The 25,625-nt window shown below is 33.6% G+C and overlaps 11 non-coding genes across 11 annotated transcripts; 8 read left to right on the top strand and 3 right to left on the bottom strand.

The window, feature by feature from the left end:
• The first annotated feature begins 2,445 nt into the window (after positions 1-2,445).
• Positions 2,446-2,517, top strand: TRNAQ-CUG (transfer RNA glutamine (anticodon CUG)). The gene has a single exon. It is a non-coding gene; the product is annotated as a tRNA-Gln (tRNA).
• Positions 2,518-4,962: 2,445 nt separating this feature from the next.
• Positions 4,963-5,034, top strand: TRNAQ-CUG (transfer RNA glutamine (anticodon CUG)). Its single transcript has one exon. It is a non-coding gene; the product is annotated as a tRNA-Gln (tRNA).
• Positions 5,035-7,479: 2,445 nt separating this feature from the next.
• TRNAQ-CUG (transfer RNA glutamine (anticodon CUG)) lies at positions 7,480-7,551 on the top strand. The gene has a single exon. It is a non-coding gene; the product is annotated as a tRNA-Gln (tRNA).
• Positions 7,552-8,376: 825 nt separating this feature from the next.
• Positions 8,377-8,448, bottom strand: TRNAQ-UUG (transfer RNA glutamine (anticodon UUG)). The gene has a single exon. It is a non-coding gene; the product is annotated as a tRNA-Gln (tRNA).
• A 1,548-nt stretch (positions 8,449-9,996) lies between these two features.
• On the top strand, positions 9,997-10,068 carry TRNAQ-CUG (transfer RNA glutamine (anticodon CUG)). The gene has a single exon. It is a non-coding gene; the product is annotated as a tRNA-Gln (tRNA).
• A 2,445-nt stretch (positions 10,069-12,513) lies between these two features.
• TRNAQ-CUG (transfer RNA glutamine (anticodon CUG)) lies at positions 12,514-12,585 on the top strand. Its single transcript has one exon. It is a non-coding gene; the product is annotated as a tRNA-Gln (tRNA).
• An 825-nt stretch (positions 12,586-13,410) lies between these two features.
• Positions 13,411-13,482, bottom strand: TRNAH-GUG (transfer RNA histidin (anticodon GUG)). The gene has a single exon. It is a non-coding gene; the product is annotated as a tRNA-His (tRNA).
• A 2,438-nt stretch (positions 13,483-15,920) lies between these two features.
• Positions 15,921-15,992, bottom strand: TRNAQ-UUG (transfer RNA glutamine (anticodon UUG)). The gene has a single exon. It is a non-coding gene; the product is annotated as a tRNA-Gln (tRNA).
• A 1,548-nt stretch (positions 15,993-17,540) lies between these two features.
• TRNAQ-CUG (transfer RNA glutamine (anticodon CUG)) lies at positions 17,541-17,612 on the top strand. The gene has a single exon. It is a non-coding gene; the product is annotated as a tRNA-Gln (tRNA).
• Positions 17,613-20,057: 2,445 nt separating this feature from the next.
• On the top strand, positions 20,058-20,129 carry TRNAQ-CUG (transfer RNA glutamine (anticodon CUG)). Its single transcript has one exon. It is a non-coding gene; the product is annotated as a tRNA-Gln (tRNA).
• Positions 20,130-22,574: 2,445 nt separating this feature from the next.
• Positions 22,575-22,646, top strand: TRNAQ-CUG (transfer RNA glutamine (anticodon CUG)). Its single transcript has one exon. It is a non-coding gene; the product is annotated as a tRNA-Gln (tRNA).
• Positions 22,647-25,625: the final 2,979 nt, after the last annotated feature.

The raw sequence follows: 25,625 nt of genomic DNA, 5'->3' as shown, positions 1-25,625 counted from the left end.
ACTACAATTATGAGATTCACTGTGTAACTCATTTTTTAGAATTTGGTCTAGAAAAAACCTAATATCAATGTTTTATACTGATGCGTATGAACGCATAAGTATGTATAGATGCATACATAGCTTTATCCATCTAGATAGCTGTTAGACAATATGAACATATCAATTATTCATAAACATAAATATTGAAGCTGAACCTAGAAACTGTTCTTTCACATCCACATTGTAAACATGAGTTTATTTTCCTTTCTCATCTATATGGCCAGTAATGAGATAGTTCATTTTTGCTGATTTCTTAGCTGACAACATGCTGGACTTACACAGTGCATTTCATTGTGAATTTCTTTGAAAGTGAATTTCAGATTCACACCTTTGACATGTCTTTCAAAAGATTCAACTTTATTGGTTGTGGATTTACTGTTGAAAATCAGTGTGTAAAATCTTTGTACGTCTGAATTTCAAGATTATTATTCAAACTGCACATCTTCGGTCCCCGTAATACAAAGTTTGACTCCTCAAGTTTTGTTTTAATGAATGCTTTGCAATTAAAAAGTTCCTTGTTCCCCTTATCAATAACAGTAAGATTTTAAAAAGTAATGTCGTGCATCAAGCCCCTGTGATGAGTTTGAGAAACCAGAGTGAGTTTGTAAAATCTCTCATTATTTTGAGCCATTTAGTTTCCAGGTATTGAAAAAATTCTATTATTTGCTCACATCTAGTAAACTTTTAGAGTATAATCAATAAATTAATTTTTCACCCTACCGGTATTAGATATGTGAAATTAATGAATACACTTGAAAGAAAATGATTTGGTCAAGAGTCATAAAATGGTCCCACCGAGATTTGAACTCGGATCATTGGATTCAAAGTCCAAAGTGCTAACCATTAAACCATGGAACCTCCCATGTGAAAGGAGTGCAAACTGCTGCAGCAATGTGGAAATGTCAAAGTTTTTAATATTCTACTGTCAAAGAGAAACTGAATTGGATTGCTTTCCTAGTCTGGTAAACTTTTGCATATTGAACTATGTTGGGGAAGGATGTTGCCCAAAAGACTCAAATAACGTTATAACTCTGTTGAACAGTGGTTTTTATGTGAGATAATATTTTTCAATGAAAGATAAGTTGCCCCCTGAGGCAAATCTCTTCTGTCAAAATGGAAAGCTCACCCTGGTACGGGAGGGTGGATGGTGTCGTGGTTAGCACTCTGGACTCTGAAAACAGGGATCTGAGTACAAATTTCAGTGGGACTTATCTGAACATTACAATTTTCTTTTCCATTCAGTTCTTAGAAGTTTTATTTGGAACAACATCACATTTACTTATAAACATGTAAAAATCAACCTGTACATATGTATCTCTGTATATATAGCTATATGTCTCTGTATATTTATAGGAACATATAAACATATAGATTATAAAAATAAATATAATTAGTGGAGGTGAAAATCATGAACAGTTGTTGCCTCTCAGCATTTGAAACATGAGTTTCTACTTCTTTCTCTTTTATATGTCCTGAAATTGAGATAGTCACTTTTTACTCATTATTGATCCAACAATACAGTTGATGTATACAAAGCATATCATATGATTTGTGAATGAAGTTCAAAAATGAGAATTTGATCAGTACCTGTCATGCCTCCGACCAAAAGCTTATATTTTACGATTGGAGATCAACTGTTGTAAATCAGCATGAAAAACATTTTCTTTTCACGATTTCCATACTAATATAAAACAACATTTTTACTAGCTGAATGAGATCATCATTTGGGTTCCTCTATGTTTGATTGAAGGAAACTTCTCATTCAAAATGTGCTATTTTCGCCTTATCAATAGCGGGAAAGCTTAAAAAAGTGATGCTGTGAATCACCCGTCTGAAATGCGTTTGAGAAAATCAGGATATGATTTTATAATGGCTAACTACTTTGTGAAGAAATTTGATGTCAAAGTATTGTAAAGTTTGTATTGATGTAACTTGTTCAAGCTGATGGACATTTTGAAAGCATTCAATAATTGACTCTTTCAACCTACTGGTGTTGGATTTGAGCTATCAATGAACAAAGATGAAGAAATGGAAAAGGTCAAGAGTAATAAAAAAAGTCCCTCCAAGGTTTCAAATCGGATCATTGGATGCAAAGTCCAAATTGCCAACCATTGCTCTATCGAGCCACCCATGCAGGAGACAGAGACATTGCTTCAGTAGTCTGGAAATGTAGACTGTTTTATTATGCTACAGGCAAAGATGAACATTGTGATATAACTTTTATATTCAGATAAACATTTGAATATTTAACACTTTTATAGAGAATACAGCTGAAAAGAATCAAATCACATTAAATCTCTATCCACTATGACCATTCAAATGAGATATCTTTTTATCAATATAAGAGAAGGACATCACTGATGCGCTCTCTTTTGTCTCAATGGAAAAGGCACTCTTGTGTGACAGGGTTCCATGGTGTAATGGTTAGCACTCTGGACTCTGAATCCAGCGATCCGAGTTCAAATCTCGGTGGGACCTACTACAATTATGAGATTCACTGTGTAACTCATTTTTTAGAATTTGGTCTAGAAAAAACCTAATATCAATGTTTTATACTGATGCGTATGAACGCATAAGTATGTATAGATGCATACATAGCTTTATCCATCTAGATAGCTGTTAGACAATATGAACATATCAATTATTCATAAACATAAATATTGAAGCTGAACCTAGAAACTGTTCTTTCACATCCACATTGTAAACATGAGTTTATTTTCCTTTCTCATCTATATGGCCAGTAATGAGATAGTTCATTTTTGCTGATTTCTTAGCTGACAACATGCTGGACTTACACAGTGCATTTCATTGTGAATTTCTTTGAAAGTGAATTTCAGATTCACACCTTTGACATGTCTTTCAAAAGATTCAACTTTATTGGTTGTGGATTTACTGTTGAAAATCAGTGTGTAAAATCTTTGTACGTCTGAATTTCAAGATTATTATTCAAACTGCACATCTTCGGTCCCCGTAATACAAAGTTTGACTCCTCAAGTTTTGTTTTAATGAATGCTTTGCAATTAAAAAGTTCCTTGTTCCCCTTATCAATAACAGTAAGATTTTAAAAAGTAATGTCGTGCATCAAGCCCCTGTGATGAGTTTGAGAAACCAGAGTGAGTTTGTAAAATCTCTCATTATTTTGAGCCATTTAGTTTCCAGGTATTGAAAAAATTCTATTATTTGCTCACATCTAGTAAACTTTTAGAGTATAATCAATAAATTAATTTTTCACCCTACCGGTATTAGATATGTGAAATTAATGAATACACTTGAAAGAAAATGATTTGGTCAAGAGTCATAAAATGGTCCCACCGAGATTTGAACTCGGATCATTGGATTCAAAGTCCAAAGTGCTAACCATTAAACCATGGAACCTCCCATGTGAAAGGAGTGCAAACTGCTGCAGCAATGTGGAAATGTCAAAGTTTTTAATATTCTACTGTCAAAGAGAAACTGAATTGGATTGCTTTCCTAGTCTGGTAAACTTTTGCATATTGAACTATGTTGGGGAAGGATGTTGCCCAAAAGACTCAAATAACGTTATAACTCTGTTGAACAGTGGTTTTTATGTGAGATAATATTTTTCAATGAAAGATAAGTTGCCCCCTGAGGCAAATCTCTTCTGTCAAAATGGAAAGCTCACCCTGGTACGGGAGGGTGGATGGTGTCGTGGTTAGCACTCTGGACTCTGAAAACAGGGATCTGAGTACAAATTTCAGTGGGACTTATCTGAACATTACAATTTTCTTTTCCATTCAGTTCTTAGAAGTTTTATTTGGAACAACATCACATTTACTTATAAACATGTAAAAATCAACCTGTACATATGTATCTCTGTATATATAGCTATATGTCTCTGTATATTTATAGGAACATATAAACATATAGATTATAAAAATAAATATAATTAGTGGAGGTGAAAATCATGAACAGTTGTTGCCTCTCAGCATTTGAAACATGAGTTTCTACTTCTTTCTCTTTTATATGTCCTGAAATTGAGATAGTCACTTTTTACTCATTATTGATCCAACAATACAGTTGATGTATACAAAGCATATCATATGATTTGTGAATGAAGTTCAAAAATGAGAATTTGATCAGTACCTGTCATGCCTCCGACCAAAAGCTTATATTTTACGATTGGAGATCAACTGTTGTAAATCAGCATGAAAAACATTTTCTTTTCACGATTTCCATACTAATATAAAACAACATTTTTACTAGCTGAATGAGATCATCATTTGGGTTCCTCTATGTTTGATTGAAGGAAACTTCTCATTCAAAATGTGCTATTTTCGCCTTATCAATAGCGGGAAAGCTTAAAAAAGTGATGCTGTGAATCACCCGTCTGAAATGCGTTTGAGAAAATCAGGATATGATTTTATAATGGCTAACTACTTTGTGAAGAAATTTGATGTCAAAGTATTGTAAAGTTTGTATTGATGTAACTTGTTCAAGCTGATGGACATTTTGAAAGCATTCAATAATTGACTCTTTCAACCTACTGGTGTTGGATTTGAGCTATCAATGAACAAAGATGAAGAAATGGAAAAGGTCAAGAGTAATAAAAAAAGTCCCTCCAAGGTTTCAAATCGGATCATTGGATGCAAAGTCCAAATTGCCAACCATTGCTCTATCGAGCCACCCATGCAGGAGACAGAGACATTGCTTCAGTAGTCTCGAAATGTAGACTGTTTTATTATGCTACAGGCAAAGATGAACATTGTGATATAACTTTTATATTCAGATAAACATTTGAATATTTAACACTTTTATAGAGAATACAGCTGAAAAGAATCAAATCACATTAAATCTCTATCCACTATGACCATTCAAATGAGATATCTTTTTATCAATATAAGAGAAGGACATCACTGATGCGCTCTCTTTTGTCTCAATGGAAAAGGCACTCTTGTGTGACAGGGTTCCATGGTGTAATGGTTAGCACTCTGGACTCTGAATCCAGCGATCCGAGTTCAAATCTCGGTGGGACCTACTACAATTATGAGATTCACTGTGTAACTCATTTTTTAGAATTTGGTCTAGAAAAAACCTAATATCAATGTTTTATACTGATGCGTATGAACGCATAAGTATGTATAGATGCATACATAGCTTTATCCATCTAGATAGCTGTTAGACAATATGAACATATCAATTATTCATAAACATAAATATTGAAGCTGAACCTAGAAACTGTTCTTTCACATCCACATTGTAAACATGAGTTTATTTTCCTTTCTCATCTATATGGCCAGTAATGAGATAGTTCATTTTTGCTGATTTCTTAGCTGACAACATGCTGGACTTACACAGTGCATTTCATTGTGAATTTCTTTGAAAGTGAATTTCAGATTCACACCTTTGACATGTCTTTCAAAAGATTCAACTTTATTGGTTGTGGATTTACTGTTGAAAATCAGTGTGTAAAATCTTTGTACGTCTGAATTTCAAGATTATTATTCAAACTGCACATCTTCGGTCCCCGTAATACAAAGTTTGACTCCTCAAGTTTTGTTTTAATGAATGCTTTGCAATTAAAAAGTTCCTTGTTCCCCTTATCAATAACAGTAAGATTTTAAAAAGTAATGTCGTGCATCAAGCCCCTGTGATGAGTTTGAGAAACCAGAGTGAGTTTGTAAAATCTCTCATTATTTTGAGCCATTTAGTTTCCAGGTATTGAAAAAATTCTATTATTTGCTCACATCTAGTAAACTTTTAGAGTATAATCAATAAATTAATTTTTCACCCTACCGGTATTAGATATGTGAAATTAATGAATACACTTGAAAGAAAATGATTTGGTCAAGAGTCATAAAATGGTCCCACCGAGATTTGAACTCGGATCATTGGATTCAAAGTCCAAAGTGCTAACCATTAAACCATGGAACCTCCCATGTGAAAGGAGTGCAAACTGCTGCAGCAATGTGGAAATGTCAAAGTTTTTAATATTCTACTGTCAAAGAGAAACTGAATTGGATTGCTTTCCTAGTCTGGTAAACTTTTGCATATTGAACTATGTTGGGGAAGGATGTTGCCCAAAAGACTCAAATAACGTTATAACTCTGTTGAACAGTGGTTTTTATGTGAGATAATATTTTTCAATGAAAGATAAGTTGCCCCCTGAGGCAAATCTCTTCTGTCAAAATGGAAAGCTCACCCTGGTACGGGAGGGTGGATGGTGTCGTGGTTAGCACTCTGGACTCTGAAAACAGGGATCTGAGTACAAATTTCAGTGGGACTTATCTGAACATTACAATTTTCTTTTCCATTCAGTTCTTAGAAGTTTTATTTGGAACAACATCACATTTACTTATAAACATGTAAAAATCAACCTGTACATATGTATCTCTGTATATATAGCTATATGTCTCTGTATATTTATAGGAACATATAAACATATAGATTATAAAAATAAATATAATTAGTGGAGGTGAAAATCATGAACAGTTGTTGCCTCTCAGCATTTGAAACATGAGTTTCTACTTCTTTCTCTTTTATATGTCCTGAAATTGAGATAGTCACTTTTTACTCATTATTGATCCAACAATACAGTTGATGTATACAAAGCATATCATATGATTTGTGAATGAAGTTCAAAAATGAGAATTTGATCAGTACCTGTCATGCCTCCGACCAAAAGCTTATATTTTACGATTGGAGATCAACTGTTGTAAATCAGCATGAAAAACATTTTCTTTTCACGATTTCCATACTAATATAAAACAACATTTTTACTAGCTGAATGAGATCATCATTTGGGTTCCTCTATGTTTGATTGAAGGAAACTTCTCATTCAAAATGTGCTATTTTCGCCTTATCAATAGCGGGAAAGCTTAAAAAAGTGATGCTGTGAATCACCCGTCTGAAATGCGTTTGAGAAAATCAGGATATGATTTTATAATGGCTAACTACTTTGTGAAGAAATTTGATGTCAAAGTATTGTAAAGTTTGTATTGATGTAACTTGTTCAAGCTGATGGACATTTTGAAAGCATTCAATAATTGACTCTTTCAACCTACTGGTGTTGGATTTGAGCTATCAATGAACAAAGATGAAGAAATGGAAAAGGTCAAGAGTAATAAAAAAAGTCCCTCCAAGGTTTCAAATCGGATCATTGGATGCAAAGTCCAAATTGCCAACCATTGCTCTATCGAGCCACCCATGCAGGAGACAGAGACATTGCTTCAGTAGTCTCGAAATGTAGACTGTTTTATTATGCTACAGGCAAAGATGAACATTGTGATATAACTTTTATATTCAGATAAACATTTGAATATTTAACACTTTTATAGAGAATACAGCTGAAAAGAATCAAATCACATTAAATCTCTATCCACTATGACCATTCAAATGAGATATCTTTTTATCAATATAAGAGAAGGACATCACTGATGCGCTCTCTTTTGTCTCAATGGAAAAGGCACTCTTGTGTGACAGGGTTCCATGGTGTAATGGTTAGCACTCTGGACTCTGAATCCAGCGATCCGAGTTCAAATCTCGGTGGGACCTACTACAATTATGAGATTCACTGTGTAACTCATTTTTTAGAATTTGGTCTAGAAAAAACCTAATATCAATGTTTTATACTGATGCGTATGAACGCATAAGTATGTATAGATGCATACATAGCTTTATCCATCTAGATAGCTGTTAGACAATATGAACATATCAATTATTCATAAACATAAATATTGAAGCTGAACCTAGAAACTGTTCTTTCACATCCACATTGTAAACATGAGTTTATTTTCCTTTCTCATCTATATGGCCAGTAATGAGATAGTTCATTTTTGCTGATTTCTTAGCTGACAACATGCTGGACTTACACAGTGCATTTCATTGTGAATTTCTTTGAAAGTGAATTTCAGATTCACACCTTTGACATGTGTTTCAAAAGATTCAACTTTATTGGTTGTGGATTTACTGTTGAAAATCAGTGTGTAAAATCTTTGTACGTCTGAATTTCAAGATTATTATTCAAACTGCACATCTTCGGTCCCCGTAATACAAAGTTTGACTCCTCAAGTTTTGTTTTAATGAATGCTTTGCAATTAAAAAGTTCCTTGTTCCCCTTATCAATAACAGTAAGATTTTAAAAAGTAATGTCGTGCATCAGGCCCCTGTGATGAGTTTGAGAAACCAGAGTGAGTTTGTAAAATCTCTCATTATTTTGAGCCATTTAGTTTCCAGGTATTGTAAAAATTCTATTATTTGCTCACATCTAGTAAACTTTTAGAGTATAATCAATAAATTAATTTTTCACCCTACCGGTATTAGATATGTGATATTAATGAATACACTTGAAAGAAAATGATTTGGTCAAGAGTCATAAAATGGTCCCACCGAGATTTGAACTCGGATCATTGGATTCAAAGTCCAAAGTGCTAACCATTACACCATGGAACCTCCCATGTGAAAGGAGTGCAAACTGCTGCAGCAATGTGGAAATGTCAAAGTTTTTAATATTCTACTGTCAAAGAGAAACTGAATTGGATTGCTTTCCTATTCTGGTAAACTTTTGCATATTGAACTATGTTGGGGAAGGATGTTGCCCAAAAGACTCAAATAACGTTATAACTCTGTTGAACAGTGGTTTTTATGTGAGATAATATTTTTCAATGAAAGATAAGTTGCCCCCTGAGGCAAATCTCTTCTGTCAAAATGGAAAGCTCACCCTGGTACGGGAGGGTGGATGGTGTTGTGGTTAGCACTCTGGACTCTGAAAACAGGGATCTGAGTACAAATTTCAGTGGGACTTATCTGAACATTACAATTTTCTTTTCCATTCAGTTCTTAGAAGTTTTATTTGGAACAACATCACATTTACTTATAAACATGTAAAAATCAACCTGTACATATGTATCTCTGTATATATAGCTATATGTCTCTGTATATTTATAGGAACATATAAACATATAGATTATAAAAATAAATATAATTAGTGGAGGTGAAAATCATGAACAGTTGTTGCCTCTCAGCATTTGAAACATGAGTTTCTACTTCTTTCTCTTTTATATGTCCTGAAATTGAGATAGTCACTTTTTACTCATTATTGATCCAACAATACAGTTGATGTATACAAAGCATATCATATGATTTGTGAATGAAGTTCAAAAATGAGAATTTGATCAGTACCTGTCATGCCTCCGACCAAAAGCTTATATTTTACGATTGGAGATCAACTGTTGTAAATCAGCATGAAAAACATTTTCTTTTCACGATTTCCATACTAATATAAAACAACATTTTTACTAGCTGAATGAGATCATCATTTGGGTTCCTCTATGTTTGATTGAAGGAAACTTCTCATTCAAAATGTGCTATTTTCGCCTTATCAATAGCGGGAACGCTTAAAAAAGTGATGCTGTGAATCACCCGTCTGAAATGCGTTTGAGAAAATCAGGATATGATTTTATAATGGCTAACTACTTTGTGAAGAAATTTGATGTCAAAGTATTGTAAAGTTTGTATTGATGTAACTTGTTCAAGCTGATGGACATTTTGAAAGCATTCAATAATTGACTCTTTCAACCTACTGGTGTTGGATTTGAGCTATCAATGAACAAAGATGAAGAAATGGAAAAGGTCAAGAGTAATAAAAAAAGTCCCTCCAAGGTTTCAAATCGGATCATTGGATGCAAAGTCCAAATTGCCAACCATTGCTCTATCGAGCCACCCATGCAGGAGACAGAGACATTGCTTCAGTAGTCTCGAAATGTAGACTGTTTTATTATGCTACAGGCAAAGATGAACATTGTGATATAACTTTTATATTCAGATAAACATTTGAATATTTAACACTTTTATAGAGAATACAGCTGAAAAGAATCAAATCACATTAAATCTCTATCCACTATGACCATTCAAATGAGATATCTTTTTATCAATATAAGAGAAGGACATCACTGATGCGCTCTCTTTTGTCTCAATGGAAAAGGCACTCTTGTGTGACAGGGTTCCATGGTGTAATGGTTAGCACTCTGGACTCTGAATCCAGCGATCCGAGTTCAAATCTCGGTGGGACCTACTACAATTATGAGATTCACTGTGTAACTCATTTTTTAGAATTTGGTCTAGAAAAAACCTAATATCAATGTTTTATACTGATGCGTATGAACGCATAAGTATGTATAGATGCATACATAGCTTTATCCATCTAGATAGCTGTTAGACAATATGAACATATCAATTATTCATAAACATAAATATTGAAGCTGAACCTAGAAACTGTTCTTTCACATCCACATTGTAAACATGAGTTTATTTTCCTTTCTCATCTATATGGCCAGTAATGAGATAGTTCATTTTTGCTGATTTCTTAGCTGACAACATGCTGGACTTACACAGTGCATTTCATTGTGAATTTCTTTGAAAGTGAATTTCAGATTCACACCTTTGACATGTCTTTCAAAAGATTCAACTTTATTGGTTGTGGATTTACTGTTGAAAATCAGTGTGTAAAATCTTTGTACGTCTGAATTTCAAGATTATTATTCAAACTGCACATCTTCGGTCCCCGTAATACAAAGTTTGACTCCTCAAGTTTTGTTTTAATGAATGCTTTGCAATTAAAAAGTTCCTTGTTCCCCTTATCAATAACAGTAAGATTTTAAAAAGTAATGTCGTGCATCAAGCCCCTGTGATGAGTTTGAGAAACCAGAGTGAGTTTGTAAAATCTCTCATTATTTTGAGCCATTTAGTTTCCAGGTATTGTAAAAATTCTATTATTTGCTCACATCTAGTAAACTTTTAGAGTATAATCAATAAATTAATTTTTCACCCTACCGGTATTAGATATGTGAAATTAATGAATACACTTGAAAGAAAATGATTTGGTTAAGAGTCATAAAATGGTCCCACCGAGATTTGAACTCGGATCATTGGATTCAAAGTCCAAAGTGCTAACCATTAAACCATGGAACCTCCCATGTGAAAGGAGTGCAAACTGCTGCAGCAATGTGGAAATGTCAAAGTTTTTAATATTCTACTGTCAAAGAGAAACTGAATTGGATTGCTTTCCTAGTCTGGTAAACTTTTGCATATTGAACTATGTTGGGGAAGGATGTTGCCCAAAAGACTCAAATAACGTTATAACTCTGTTGAACAGTGGTTTTTATGTGAGATAATATTTTTCAATGAAAGATAAGTTGCCCCCTGAGGCAAATCTCTTCTGTCAAAATGGAAAGCTCACCCTGGTACGGGAGGGTGGATGGTGTCGTGGTTAGCACTCTGGACTCTGAAAACAGGGATCTGAGTACAAATTTCAGTGGGACTTATCTGAACATTACAATTTTCTTTTCCATTCAGTTCTTAGAAGTTTTATTTGGAACAACATCACATTTACTTATAAACATGTAAAAATCAACCTGTACATATGTATCTCTGTATATATAGCTATATGTCTCTGTATATTTATAGGAACATATAAACATATAGATTATAAAAATAAATATAATTAGTGGAGGTGAAAATCATGAACAGTTGTTGCCTCTCAGCATTTGAAACATGAGTTTCTACTTCTTTCTCTTTTATATGTCCTGAAATTGAGATAGTCACTTTTTACTCATTATTGATCCAACAATACAGTTGATGTATACAAAGCATATCATATGATTTGTGAATGAAGTTCAAAAATGAGAATTTGATCAGTACCTGTCATGCCTCCGACCAAAAGCTTATATTTTACGATTGGAGATCAACTGTTGTAAATCAGCATGAAAAACATTTTCTTTTCACGATTTCCATACTAATATAAAACAACATTTTTACTAGCTGAATGAGATCATCATTTGGGTTCCTCTATGTTTGATTGAAGGAAACTTCTCATTCAAAATGTGCTATTTTCGCCTTATCAATAGCGGGAAAGCTTAAAAAAGTGATGCTGTGAATCACCCGTCTGAAATGCGTTTGAGAAAATCAGGATATGATTTTATAATGGCTAACTACTTTGTGAAGAAATTTGATGTCAAAGTATTGTAAAGTTTGTATTGATGTAACTTGTTCAAGCTGATGGACATTTTGAAAGCATTCAATAATTGACTCTTTCAACCTACTGGTGTTGGATTTGAGCTATCAATGAACAAAGATGAAGAAATGGAAAAGGTCAAGAGTAATAAAAAAAGTCCCTCCAAGGTTTCAAATCGGATCATTGGATGCAAAGTCCAAATTGCCAACCATTGCTCTATCGAGCCACCCATGCAGGAGACAGAGACATTGCTTCAGTAGTCTGGAAATGTAGACTGTTTTATTATGCTACAGGCAAAGATGAACATTGTGATATAACTTTTATATTCAGATAAACATTTGAATATTTAACACTTTTATAGAGAATACAGCTGAAAAGAATCAAATCACATTAAATCTCTATCCACTATGACCATTCAAATGAGATATCTTTTTATCAATATAAGAGAAGGACATCACTGATGCGCTCTCTTTTGTCTCAATGGAAAAGGCACTCTTGTGTGACAGGGTTCCATGGTGTAATGGTTAGCACTCTGGACTCTGAATCCAGCGATCCGAGTTCAAATCTCGGTGGGACCTACTACAATTATGAGATTCACTGTGTAACTCATTTTTTAGAATTTGGTCTAGAAAAAACCTAATATCAATGTTTTATACTGATGCGTATGAACGCATAAGTATGTATAGATGCATACATAGCTTTATCCATCTAGATAGCTGTTAGACAATATGAACATATCAATTATTCATAAACATAAATATTGAAGCTGAACCTAGAAACTGTTCTTTCACATCCACATTGTAAACATGAGTTTATTTTCCTTTCTCATCTATATGGCCAGTAATGAGATAGTTCATTTTTGCTGATTTCTTAGCTGACAACATGCTGGACTTACACAGTGCATTTCATTGTGAATTTCTTTGAAAGTGAATTTCAGATTCACACCTTTGACATGTCTTTCAAAAGATTCAACTTTATTGGTTGTGGATTTACTGTTGAAAATCAGTGTGTAAAATCTTTGTACGTCTGAATTTCAAGATTATTATTCAAACTGCACATCTTCGGTCCCCGTAATACAAAGTTTGACTCCTCAAGTTTTGTTTTAATGAATGCTTTGCAATTAAAAAGTTCCTTGTTCCCCTTATCAATAACAGTAAGATTTTAAAAAGTAATGTCGTGCATCAAGCCCCTGTGATGAGTTTGAGAAACCAGAGTGAGTTTGTAAAATCTCTCATTATTTTGAGCCATTTAGTTTCCAGGTATTGAAAAAATTCTATTATTTGCTCACATCTAGTAAACTTTTAGAGTATAATCAATAAATTAATTTTTCACCCTACCGGTATTAGATATGTGAAATTAATGAATACACTTGAAAGAAAATGATTTGGTCAAGAGTCATAAAATGGTCCCACCGAGATTTGAACTCGGATCATTGGATTCACAGTCCAAAGTGCTAACCATTAAACCATGGAACCTCCCATGTGAAAGGAGTGCAAACTGCTGCAGCAATGTGGAAATGTCAAAGTTTTTAATATTCTACTGTCAAAGAGAAACTGAATTGGATTGCTTTCCTAGTCTGGTAAACTTTTGCATATTGAACTATGTTGGGGAAGGATGTTGCCCAAAAGACTCAAATAACGTTATAACTCTGTTGAACAGTGGTTTTTATGTGAGATAATATTTTTCAATGAAAGATAAGTTGCCCCCTGAGGCAAATCTCTTCTGTCAAAATGGAAAGCTCACCCTGGTACGGGAGTGTGGATGGTGTCGTGGTTAGCACTCTGGACTCTGAAAACAGGGATCTGAGTACAAATTTCAGTGGGACTTATCTGAACATTACAATTTTCTTTTCCATTCAGTTCTTAGAAGTTTTATTTGGAACAACATCACATTTACTTATAAACATGTAAAAATCAACCTGTACATATGTATCTCTGTATATATAGCTATATGTCTCTGTATATTTATAGGAACATATAAACATATAGATTATAAAAATAAATATAATTAGTGGAGGTGAAAATCATGAACAGTTGTTGCCTCTCAGCATTTGAAACATGAGTTTCTACTTCTTTCTCTTTTATATGTCCTGAAATTGAGATAGTCACTTTTTACTCATTATTGATCCAACAATACAGTTGATGTATACAAAGCAAATCATATGATTTGTGAATGAAGTTCAAAAATGAGAATTTGATCAGTACCTGTCATGCATCCGACCAAAAGCTTATATTTTACGATTGGAGATCAACTGTTGTAAATCAGCATGAAAAACATTTTCTTTTCACGATTTCCATACTAATATAAAACAAAATTTTTACTAGCTGAATGAGATCATCATTTGGGTTCCTCTATGTTTGATTGAAGAAAACTTCTCATTCAAAATGTGCTATTTTCGCCTTATCAATAGCGGGAAAGCTTAAAAAAGTGATGCTGTGAATCACCCGTCTGAAATGCGTTTGAGAAAATCAGGATATGATTTTATAATGGCTAACTACTTTGTGAAGAAATTTGATGTCAAAGTATTGTAAAGTTTGTATTGATGTAACTTGTTCAAGCTGATGGACATTTTGAAAGCATTCAATAATTGACTCTTTCAACCTACTGGTGTTGGATTTGAGCTATCAATGAACAAAGATGAAGAAATGGAAAAGGTCAAGAGTAATAAAAAAAGTCCCTCCAAGGTTTCAAATCGGATCATTGGATGCAAAGTCCAAATTGCCAACCATTGCTCTATCGAGCCACCCATGCAGGAGACAGAGACATTGCTTCAGTAGTCTGGAAATGTAGACTGTTTTATTATGCTACAGGCAAAGATGAACATTGTGATATAACTTTTATATTCAGATAAACATTTGAATATTTAACACTTTTATAGAGAATATAGCTGAAAAGAATCAAATCACATTAAATCTCTATCCACTATGACCATTCAAATGAGATATCTTTTTATCAATATAAGAGAAGGACATCACTGATGCGCTCTCTTTTGTCTCAATGGAAAAGGCACTCTTGTGTGAGAGGGTTCCATGGTGTAATGGTTAGCACTCTGAATCCAGCGATCCGAGTTCAAATCTCAGTGGGACCTACTACAATTATGAGATTCACTGTTTAACTCATTTTTTAGAATTTGGTCTAGAAAAAACCTAATATCAATGTTTTATACTGATGCGTATGAACGCATAAGTATGTATAGATGCATACATAGCTTTATCCATCTAGATAGCTGTTAGACAATATGAACATATCAATTATTCATAAACATAAATATTGAAGCTGAACCTAGAAACTGTTCTTTCACATCCACATTGTAAACATGAGTTTATTTTCCTTTCTCATCTATATGGCCAGTAATGAGATAGTTCATTTTTGCTGATTTCTTAGCTGACAACATGCTGGACTTACACAGTGCATTTAATTGTGAATTTCTTTGAAAGTGAATTTCAGATTCACACCTTTGACATGTGTTTCAAAAGATTCAACTTTATTGGTTGTGGATTTACTGTTGAAAATCAGTGTGTAAAATCTTTGTACGTCTGAATTTCAAGATTATTATTCAAACTGCACATCTTCGGTCCCCGTAATACAAAGTTTGACTCCTCAAGTTTTGTTTTAATGAATGCTTTGCAATTAAAAAGTTCCTTGTTCCCCTTATCAATAACAGTAAGATTTTAAAAAGTAATGTCGTGCATCAGGCCCCTGTGATGAGTTTGAGAAACCAGAGTGAGTTTGTAAAATCTCTCATTATTTTGAGCCATTTAGTTTCCAGGTATTGTAAAAATTCTATTATTTGCTCACATCTAGTAAACTTTTAGAGTATAATCAATAAATTAATTTTTCACCCTACCGGTATTAGATATGTGATATTAATGAATACACTTGAAAGAAAATGATTTGGTCAAGAGTCATAAAATGGTCCCACCGAGATTTGAACTCGGATCATTGGATTCAAAGTCCAAAGTGCTAACCATTACACCATGGAACCTCCCATGTGAAAGGAGTGCAAACTGCTGCAGCAATGTGGAAATGTCAAAGTTTTTAATATTCTACTGTCAAAGAGAAACTGAATTGGATTGCTTTCCTATTCTGGTAAACTTTTGCATATTGAACTATGTTGGGGAAGGATGTTGCCCAAAAGACTCAAATAACGTTATAACTCTGTTGAACAGTGGTTTTTATGTGAGATAATATTTTTCAATGAAAGATAAGTTGCCCCCTGAGGCAAATCTCTTCTGTCAAAATGGAAAGCTCACCCTGGTACGGGAGGGTGGATGGTGTCGTGGTTAGCACTCTGGACTCTGAAAACAGGGATCTGAGTACAAATTTCAGTGGGACTTATCTGAACATTACAATTTTCTTTTCCATTCAGTTCTTAGAAGTTTTATTTGGAACAACATCACATTTACTTATAAACATGTAAAAATCAACCTGTACATATGTATCTCTGTATATATAGCTATATGTCTCTGTATATTTATAGGAACATATAAACATATAGATTATAAAAATAAATATAATTAGTGGAGGTGAAAATCATGAACAGTTGTTGCCTCTCAGCATTTGAAACATGAGTTTCTACTTCTTTCTCTTTTATATGTCCTGAAATTGAGATAGTCACTTTTTACTCATTATTGATCCAACAATACAGTTGATGTATACAAAGCATATCATATGATTTGTGAATGAAGTTCAAAAATGAGAATTTGATCAGTACCTGTCATGCCTCCGACCAAAAGCTTATATTTTACGATTGGAGATCAACTGTTGTAAATCAGCATGAAAAACATTTTCTTTTCACGATTTCCATACTAATATAAAACAACATTTTTACTAGCTGAATGAGATCATCATTTGGGTTCCTCTATGTTTGATTGAAGGAAACTTCTCATTCAAAATGTGCTATTTTCGCCTTATCAATAGCGGGAAAGCTTAAAAAAGTGATGCTGTGAATCACCCGTCTGAAATGCGTTTGAGAAAATCAGGATATGATTTTATAATGGCTAACTACTTTGTGAAGAAATTTGATGTCAAAGTATTGTAAAGTTTGTATTGATGTAACTTGTTCAAGCTGATGGACATTTTGAAAGCATTCAATAATTGACTCTTTCAACCTACTGGTGTTGGATTTGAGCTATCAATGAACAAAGATGAAGAAATGGAAAAGGTCAAGAGTAATAAAAAAAGTCCCTCCAAGGTTTCAAATCGGATCATTGGATGCAAAGTCCAAATTGCCAACCATTGCTCTATCGAGCCACCCATGCAGGAGACAGAGACATTGCTTCAGTAGTCTCGAAATGTAGACTGTTTTATTATGCTACAGGCAAAGATGAACATTGTGATATAACTTTTATATTCAGATAAACATTTGAATATTTAACACTTTTATAGAGAATACAGCTGAAAAGAATCAAATCACATTAAATCTCTATCCACTATGACCATTCAAATGAGATATCTTTTTATCAATATAAGAGAAGGACATCACTGATGCGCTCTCTTTTGTCTCAATGGAAAAGGCACTCTTGTGTGACAGGGTTCCATGGTGTAATGGTTAGCACTCTGGACTCTGAATCCAGCGATCCGAGTTCAAATCTCGGTGGGACCTACTACAATTATGAGATTCACTGTGTAACTCATTTTTTAGAATTTGGTCTAGAAAAAACCTAATATCAATGTTTTATACTGATGCGTATGAACGCATAAGTATGTATAGATGCATACATAGCTTTATCCATCTAGATAGCTGTTAGACAATATGAACATATCAATTATTCATAAACATAAATATTGAAGCTGAACCTAGAAACTGTTCTTTCACATCCACATTGTAAACATGAGTTTATTTTCCTTTCTCATCTATATGGCCAGTAATGAGATAGTTCATTTTTGCTGATTTCTTAGCTGACAACATGCTGGACTTACACAGTGCATTTCATTGTGAATTTCTTTGAAAGTGAATTTCAGATTCACACCTTTGACATGTCTTTCAAAAGATTCAACTTTATTGGTTGTGGAATTACTGTTGAAAATCAGTGTGTAAAATCTGTGTACGTCTGAATTTCAAGATTATTATTCAAACTGCACATCTTCGGTCCCCGTAATACAAAGTTTGACTCCTCAAGTTTTGTTTTAATGAATGCTTTGCAATTAAAAAGTTCCTTGTTCCCCTTATCAATAACAGTAAGATTTTAAAAAGTAATGTCGTGCATCAAGCCCCTGTGATGAGTTTGAGAAACCAGAGTGAGTTTGTAAAATCTCTCATTATTTTGAGCCATTTAGTTTCCAGGTATTGAAAAAATTCTATTATTTGCTCACATCTAGTAAACTTTTAGAGTATAATCAATAAATTAATTTTTCACCCTACCGGTATTAGATATGTGAAATTAATGAATACACTTGAAAGAAAATGATTTGGTCAAGAGTCATAAAATGGTCCCACCGAGATTTGAACTCGGATCATTGGATTCAAAGTCCAAAGTGCTAACCATTAAACCATGGAACCTCCCATGTGAAAGGAGTGCAAACTGCTGCAGCAATGTGGAAATGTCAAAGTTTTTAATATTCTACTGTCAAAGAGAAACTGAATTGGATTGCTTTCCTAGTCTGGTAAACTTTTGCATATTGAACTATGTTGGGGAAGGATGTTGCCCAAAAGACTCAAATAACGTTATAACTCTGTTGAACAGTGGTTTTTATGTGAGATAATATTTTTCAATGAAAGATAAGTTGCCCCCTGAGGCAAATCTCTTCTGTCAAAATGGAAAGCTCACCCTGGTACGGGAGTGTGGATGGTGTCGTGGTTAGCACTCTGGACTCTGAAAACAGGGATCTGAGTACAAATTTCAGTGGGACTTATCTGAACATTACAATTTTCTTTTCCATTCAGTTCTTAGAAGTTTTATTTGGAACAACATCACATTTACTTATAAACATGTAAAAATCAACCTGTACATATGTATCTCTGTATATATAGCTATATGTCTCTGTATATTTATAGGAACATATAAACATATAGATTATAAAAATAAATATAATTAGTGGAGGTGAAAATCATGAACAGTTGTTGCCTCTCAGCATTTGAAACATGAGTTTCTACTTCTTTCTCTTTTATATGTCCTGAAATTGAGATAGTCACTTTTTACTCATTATTGATCCAACAATACAGTTGATGTATACAAAGCAAATCATATGATTTGTGAATGAAGTTCAAAAATGAGAATTTGATCAGTACCTGTCATGCATCCGACCAAAAGCTTATATTTTACGATTGGAGATCAACTGTTGTAAATCAGCATGAAAAACATTTTCTTTTCACGATTTCCATACTAATATAAAACAACATTTTTACTAGCTGAATGAGATCATCATTTGGGTTCCTCTATGTTTGATTGAAGAAAACTTCTCATTCAAAATGTGCTATTTTCGCCTTATCAATAGCGGGAAAGCTTAAAAAAGTGATGCTGTGAATCACCCGTCTGAAATGCGTTTGAGAAAATCAGGATATGATTTTATAATGGCTAACTACTTTGTGAAGAAATTTGATGTCAAAGTATTGTAAAGTTTGTATTGATGTAACTTGTTCAAGCTGATGGACATTTTGAAAGCATTCAATAATTGACTCTTTCAACCTACTGGTGTTGGATTTGAGCTATCAATGAACAAAGATGAAGAAATGGAAAAGGTCAAGAGTAATAAAAAAAGTCCCTCCAAGGTTTCAAATCGGATCATTGGATGCAAAGTCCAAATTGCCAACCATTGCTCTATCGAGCCACCCATGCAGGAGACAGAGACATTGCTTCAGTAGTCTGGAAATGTAGACTGTTTTATTATGCTACAGGCAAAGATGAACATTGTGATATAACTTTTATATTCAGATAAACATTTGAATATTTAACACTTTTATAGAGAATACAGCTGAAAAGAATCAAATCACATTAAATCTCTATCCACTATGACCATTCAAATGAGATATCTTTTTATCAATATAAGAGAAGGACATCACTGATGCGCTCTCTTTTGTCTCAATGGAAAAGGCACTCTTGTGTGACAGGGTTCCATGGTGTAATGGTTAGCACTCTGGACTCTGAATCCAGCGATCCGAGTTCAAATCTCGGTGGGACCTACTACAATTATGAGATTCACTGTGTAACTAATTTTTTAGAATTTGGTCTAGAAAAAACCTAATATCAATGTTTTATACTGATGCGTATGAACGCATACGTATGTATAGATGCATACATAGCTTTATCCATCTAGATAGCTGTTAGACAATATGAACATATCAATTATTCATAAACATAAATATTGAAGCTGAACCTAGAAACTGTTCTTTCACATCCACATTGTAAACATGAGTTTATTTTCCTTTCTCATCTATATGGCCAGTAATGAGATAGTTCATTTTTGCTGATTTCTTAGCTGACAACATGCTGGACTTACACAGTGCATTTCATTGTGAATTTCTTTGAAAGTGAATTTCAGATTCACACCTTTGACATGTCTTTCAAAAGATTCAACTTTATTGGTTGTGGATTTACTGTTGAAAATCAGTGTGTAAAATCTTTGTACGTCTGAATTTCAAGATTATTATTCAAACTGCACATCTTCGGTCCCCGTAATACAAAGTTTGACTCCTCAAGTTTTGTTTTAATGAATGCTTTGCAATTAAAAAGTTCCTTGTTCCCCTTATCAATAACAGTAAGATTTTAAAAAGTAATGTCGTGCATCAAGCCCCTGTGATGAGTTTGAGAAACCAGAGTGAGTTTGTAAAATCTCTCATTATTTTGAGCCATTTAGTTTCCAGGTATTGAAAAAATTCTATTATTTGCTCACATCTAGTAAACTTTTAGAGTATAATCAATAAATTAATTTTTCACCCTACCGGTATTAGATATGTGAAATTAATGAATACACTTGAAAGAAAATGATTTGGTCAAGAGTCATAAAATGGTCCCACCGAGATTTGAACTCGGATCATTGGATTCAAAGTCCAAAGTGCTAACCATTAAACCATGGAACCTCCCATGTGAAAGGAGTGCAAACTGCTGCAGCAATGTGGAAATGTCAAAGTTTTTAATATTCTACTGTCAAAGAGAAACTGAATTGGATTGCTTTCCTAGTCTGGTAAACTTTTGCATATTGAACTATGTTGGGGAAGGATGTTGCCCAAAAGACTCAAATAACGTTATAACTCTGTTGAACAGTGGTTTTTATGTGAGATAATATTTTTCAATGAAAGATAAGTTGCCCCCTGAGGCAAATCTCTTCTGTCAAAATGGAAAGCTCACCCTGGTACGGGAGTGTGGATGGTGTCGTGGTTAGCACTCTGGACTCTGAAAACAGGGATCTGAGTACAAATTTCAGTGGGACTTATCTGAACATTACAATGTTCTTTTCCATTCAGTTCTTAGAAGTTTTATTTGGAACAACATCACATTTACTTATAAACATGTAAAAATCAACCTGTACATATGTATCTCTGTATATATAGCTATATGTCTCTGTATATTTATAGGAACATATAAACATATAGATTATAAAAATAAATATAATTAGTGGAGGTGAAAATCATGAACAGTTGTTGCCTCTCAGCATTTGAAACATGAGTTTCTACTTCTTTCTCTTTTATATGTCCTGAAATTGAGATAGTCACTTTTTACTCATTATTGATCCAACAATACAGTTGATGTATACAAAGCATATCATATGATTTGTGAATAAAGTTCAAAAATGAGAATTTGATCAGTACCTGTCATGCCTCCGACCAAAAGCTTATATTTTACGATTGGAGATCAACTGTTGTAAATCAGCATGAAAAACATTTTCTTTTCACGATTTCCATACTAATATAAAACAACATTTTTACTAGCTGAATGAGATCATCATTTGGGTTCCTCTATGTTTGATTGAAGAAAACTTCTCATTCAAAATGTGCTATTTTCGCCTTATCAATAGCGGGAAAGCTTAAAAAAGTGATGCTGTGAATCACCCATCTGAAATGCGTTTGAGAAAATCAGGATATGATTTTATAATGGCTAACTACTTTGTGAAGAAATTTGATGTCAAAGTATTGTAAAGTTTGTATTGATGTAACTTGTTCAAGCTGATGGACATTTTGAAAGCATTCAATAATTGACTCTTTCAACCTACTGGTGTTGGATTTGAGCTATCAATGAACAAAGATGAAGAAATGGAAAAGGTCAAGAGTAATAAAAAAAGTCCCTCCAAGGTTTCAAATCGGATCATTGGATGCAAAGTCCAAATTGCCAACCATTGCTCTATCGAGCCACCCATGCAGGAGACAGAGACATTGCTTCAGTAGTCTGGAAATGTAGACTGTTTTATTATGCTACAGGCAAAGATGAACATTGTGATATAACTTTTATATTCAGATAAACATTTGAATATTTAACACTTTTATAGAGAATACAGCTGAAAAGAATCAAATCACATTAAATCTCTATCCACTATGACCATTCAAATGAGATATCTTTTTATCAATATAAGAGAAGGACATCACTGATGCGCTCTCTTTTGTCTCAATGGAAAAGGCACTCTTGTGTGACAGGGTTCCATGGTGTAATGGTTAGCACTCTGGACTCTGAATCCAGCGATCCGAGTTCAAATCTCGGTGGGACCTACTACAATTATGAGATTCACTGTGTAACTAATTTTTTAGAATTTGGTCTAGAAAAAACCTAATATCAATGTTTTATACTGATGCGTATGAACGCATACGTATGTATAGATGCATACATAGCTTTATCCATCTAGATAGCTGTTAGACAATATGAACATATCAATTATTCATAAACATAAATATTGAAGCTGAACCTAGAAACTGTTCTTTCACATCCACATTGTAAACATGAGTTTATTTTCCTTTCTCATCTATATGGCCAGTAATGAGATAGTTCATTTTTGCTGATTTCTTAGCTGACAACATGCTGGACTTACACAGTGCATTTCATTGTGAATTTCTTTGAAAGTGAATTTCAGATTCACACCTTTGACATGTCTTTCAAAAGATTCAACTTTATTGGTTGTGGATTTACTGTTGAAAATCAGTGTGTAAAATCTTTGTACGTCTGAATTTCAAGATTATTATTCAAACTGCACATCTTCGGTCCCCGTAATACAAAGTTTGACTCCTCAAGTTTTGTTTTAATGAATGCTTTGCAATTAAAAAGTTCCTTGTTCCCCTTATCAATAACAGTAAGATTTTAAAAAGTAATGTCGTGCATCAAGCCCCTGTGATGAGTTTGAGAAACCAGAGTGAGTTTGTAAAATCTCTCATTATTTTGAGCCATTTAGTTTCCAGGTATTGAAAAAATTCTATTATTTGCTCACATCTAGTAAACTTTTAGAGTATAATCAATAAATTAATTTTTCACCCTACCGGTATTAGATATGTGAAATTAATGAATACACTTGAAAGAAAATGATTTGGTCAAGAGTCATAAAATGGTCCCACCGAGATTTGAACTCGGATCATTGGATTCAAAGTCCAAAGTGCTAACCATTAAACCATGGAACCTCCCATGTGAAAGGAGTGCAAACTGCTGCAGCAATGTGGAAATGTCAAAGTTTTTAATATTCTACTGTCAAAGAGAAACTGAATTGGATTGCTTTCCTAGTCTGGTAAACTTTTGCATATTGAACTATGTTGGGGAAGGATGTTGCCCAAAAGACTCAAATAACGTTATAACTCTGTTGAACAGTGGTTTTTATGTGAGATAATATTTTTCAATGAAAGATAAGTTGCCCCCTGAGGCAAATCTCTTCTGTCAAAATGGAAAGCTCACCCTGGTACGGGAGTGTGGATGGTGTCGTGGTTAGCACTCTGGACTCTGAAAACAGGGATCTGAGTACAAATTTCAGTGGGACTTATCTGAACATTACAATGTTCTTTTCCATTCAGTTCTTAGAAGTTTTATTTGGAACAACATCACATTTACTTATAAACATGTAAAAATCAACCTGTACATATGTATCTCTGTATATATAGCTATATGTCTCTGTATATTTATAGGAACATATAAACATATAGATTATAAAAATAAATATAATTAGTGGAGGTGAAAATCATGAACAGTTGTTGCCTCTCAGCATTTGAAACATGAGTTTCTACTTCTTTCTCTTTTATATGTCCTGAAATTGAGATAGTCACTTTTTACTCATTATTGATCCAACAATACAGTTGATGTATACAAAGCAAATCATATGATTTGTGAATGAAGTTCAAAAATGAGAATTTGATCAGTACCTGTCATGCCTCCGACCAAAAGCTTATATTTTACGATTGGAGATCAACTGTTGTAAATCAGCATGAAAAACATTTTCTTTTCCCGATTTCCATACTAATATAAAACAACATTTTTACTAGCTGAATGAGATCATCATTTGGGTTCCTCTATGTTTGATTGAAGAAAACTTCTCATTCAAAATGTGCTATTTTCGCCTTATCAATAGCGGGAAAGCTTAAAAAAGTGATGCTGTGAATCACCCGTCTGAAATGCGTTTGAGAAAATCAGGATATGATTTTATAATGGCTAACTACTTTGTGAAGAAATTTGATGTCAAAGTATTGTAAAGTTTGTATTGATGTAACTTGTTCAAGCTGATGGACATTTTGAAAGCATTCAATAATTGACTCTTTCAACCTACTGGTGTTGGATTTGAGCTATCAATGAACAAAGATGAAGAAATGGAAAAGGTCAAGAGTAATAAAAAAAGTCCCTCCAAGGTTTCAAATCGGATCATTGGATGCAAAGTCCAAATTGCCAACCATTGCTCTATCGAGCCACCCATGCAGGAGACAGAGACATTGCTTCAGTAGTCTGGAAATGTAGACTGTTTTATTATGCTACAGGCAAAGATGAACATTGTGATATAACTTTTATATTCAGATAAACATTTGAATATTTAACACTTTTATAGAGAATATAGCTGAAAAGAATCAAATCACATTAAATCTCTATCCACTATGACCATTCAAATGAGATATCTTTTTATCAATATAAGAGAAGGACATCACTGATGCGCTCTCTTTTGTCTCAATGGAAAAGGCACTCTTGTGTGAGAGGGTTCCATGGTGTAATGGTTAGCACTCTGAATCCAGTGATCCGAGTTCAAATCTCAGTGGGACCTACTACAATTATGAGATTCACTGTTTAACTCATTTTTTAGAATTTGGTCTAGAAAAAACCTAATATCAATGTTTTATACTGATGCGTATGAACGCATAAGTATGTATAGATGCATACATAGCTTTATCCATCTAGATAGCTGTTAGACAATATGAACATATCAATTATTCATAAACATAAATATTGAAGCTGAACCTAGAAACTGTTCTTTCACATCCACATTGTAAACATGAGTTTATTTTCCTTTCTCATCTATATGGCCAGTAATGAGATAGTTCATTTTTGCTGATTTCTTAGCTGACAACATGCTGGACTTACACAGTGCATTTCATTGTGAATTTCTTTGAAAGTGAATTTCAGATTCACACCTTTGACATGTGTTTCAAAAGATTCAACTTTATTGGTTGTGGATTTACTGTTGAAAATCAGTGTGTAAAATCTTTGTACGTCTGAATTTCAAGATTATTATT

Source organism: Triturus cristatus, chromosome 5_2, assembly GCF_964204655.1.
Source record: "Triturus cristatus chromosome 5_2, aTriCri1.1, whole genome shotgun sequence".
Lineage (NCBI taxonomy): Eukaryota > Metazoa > Chordata > Amphibia > Caudata > Salamandridae > Triturus > Triturus cristatus.
Note: the sequence above shows the minus strand (reverse complement) of the source record. Positions and strands in the feature narration are given on the sequence as shown.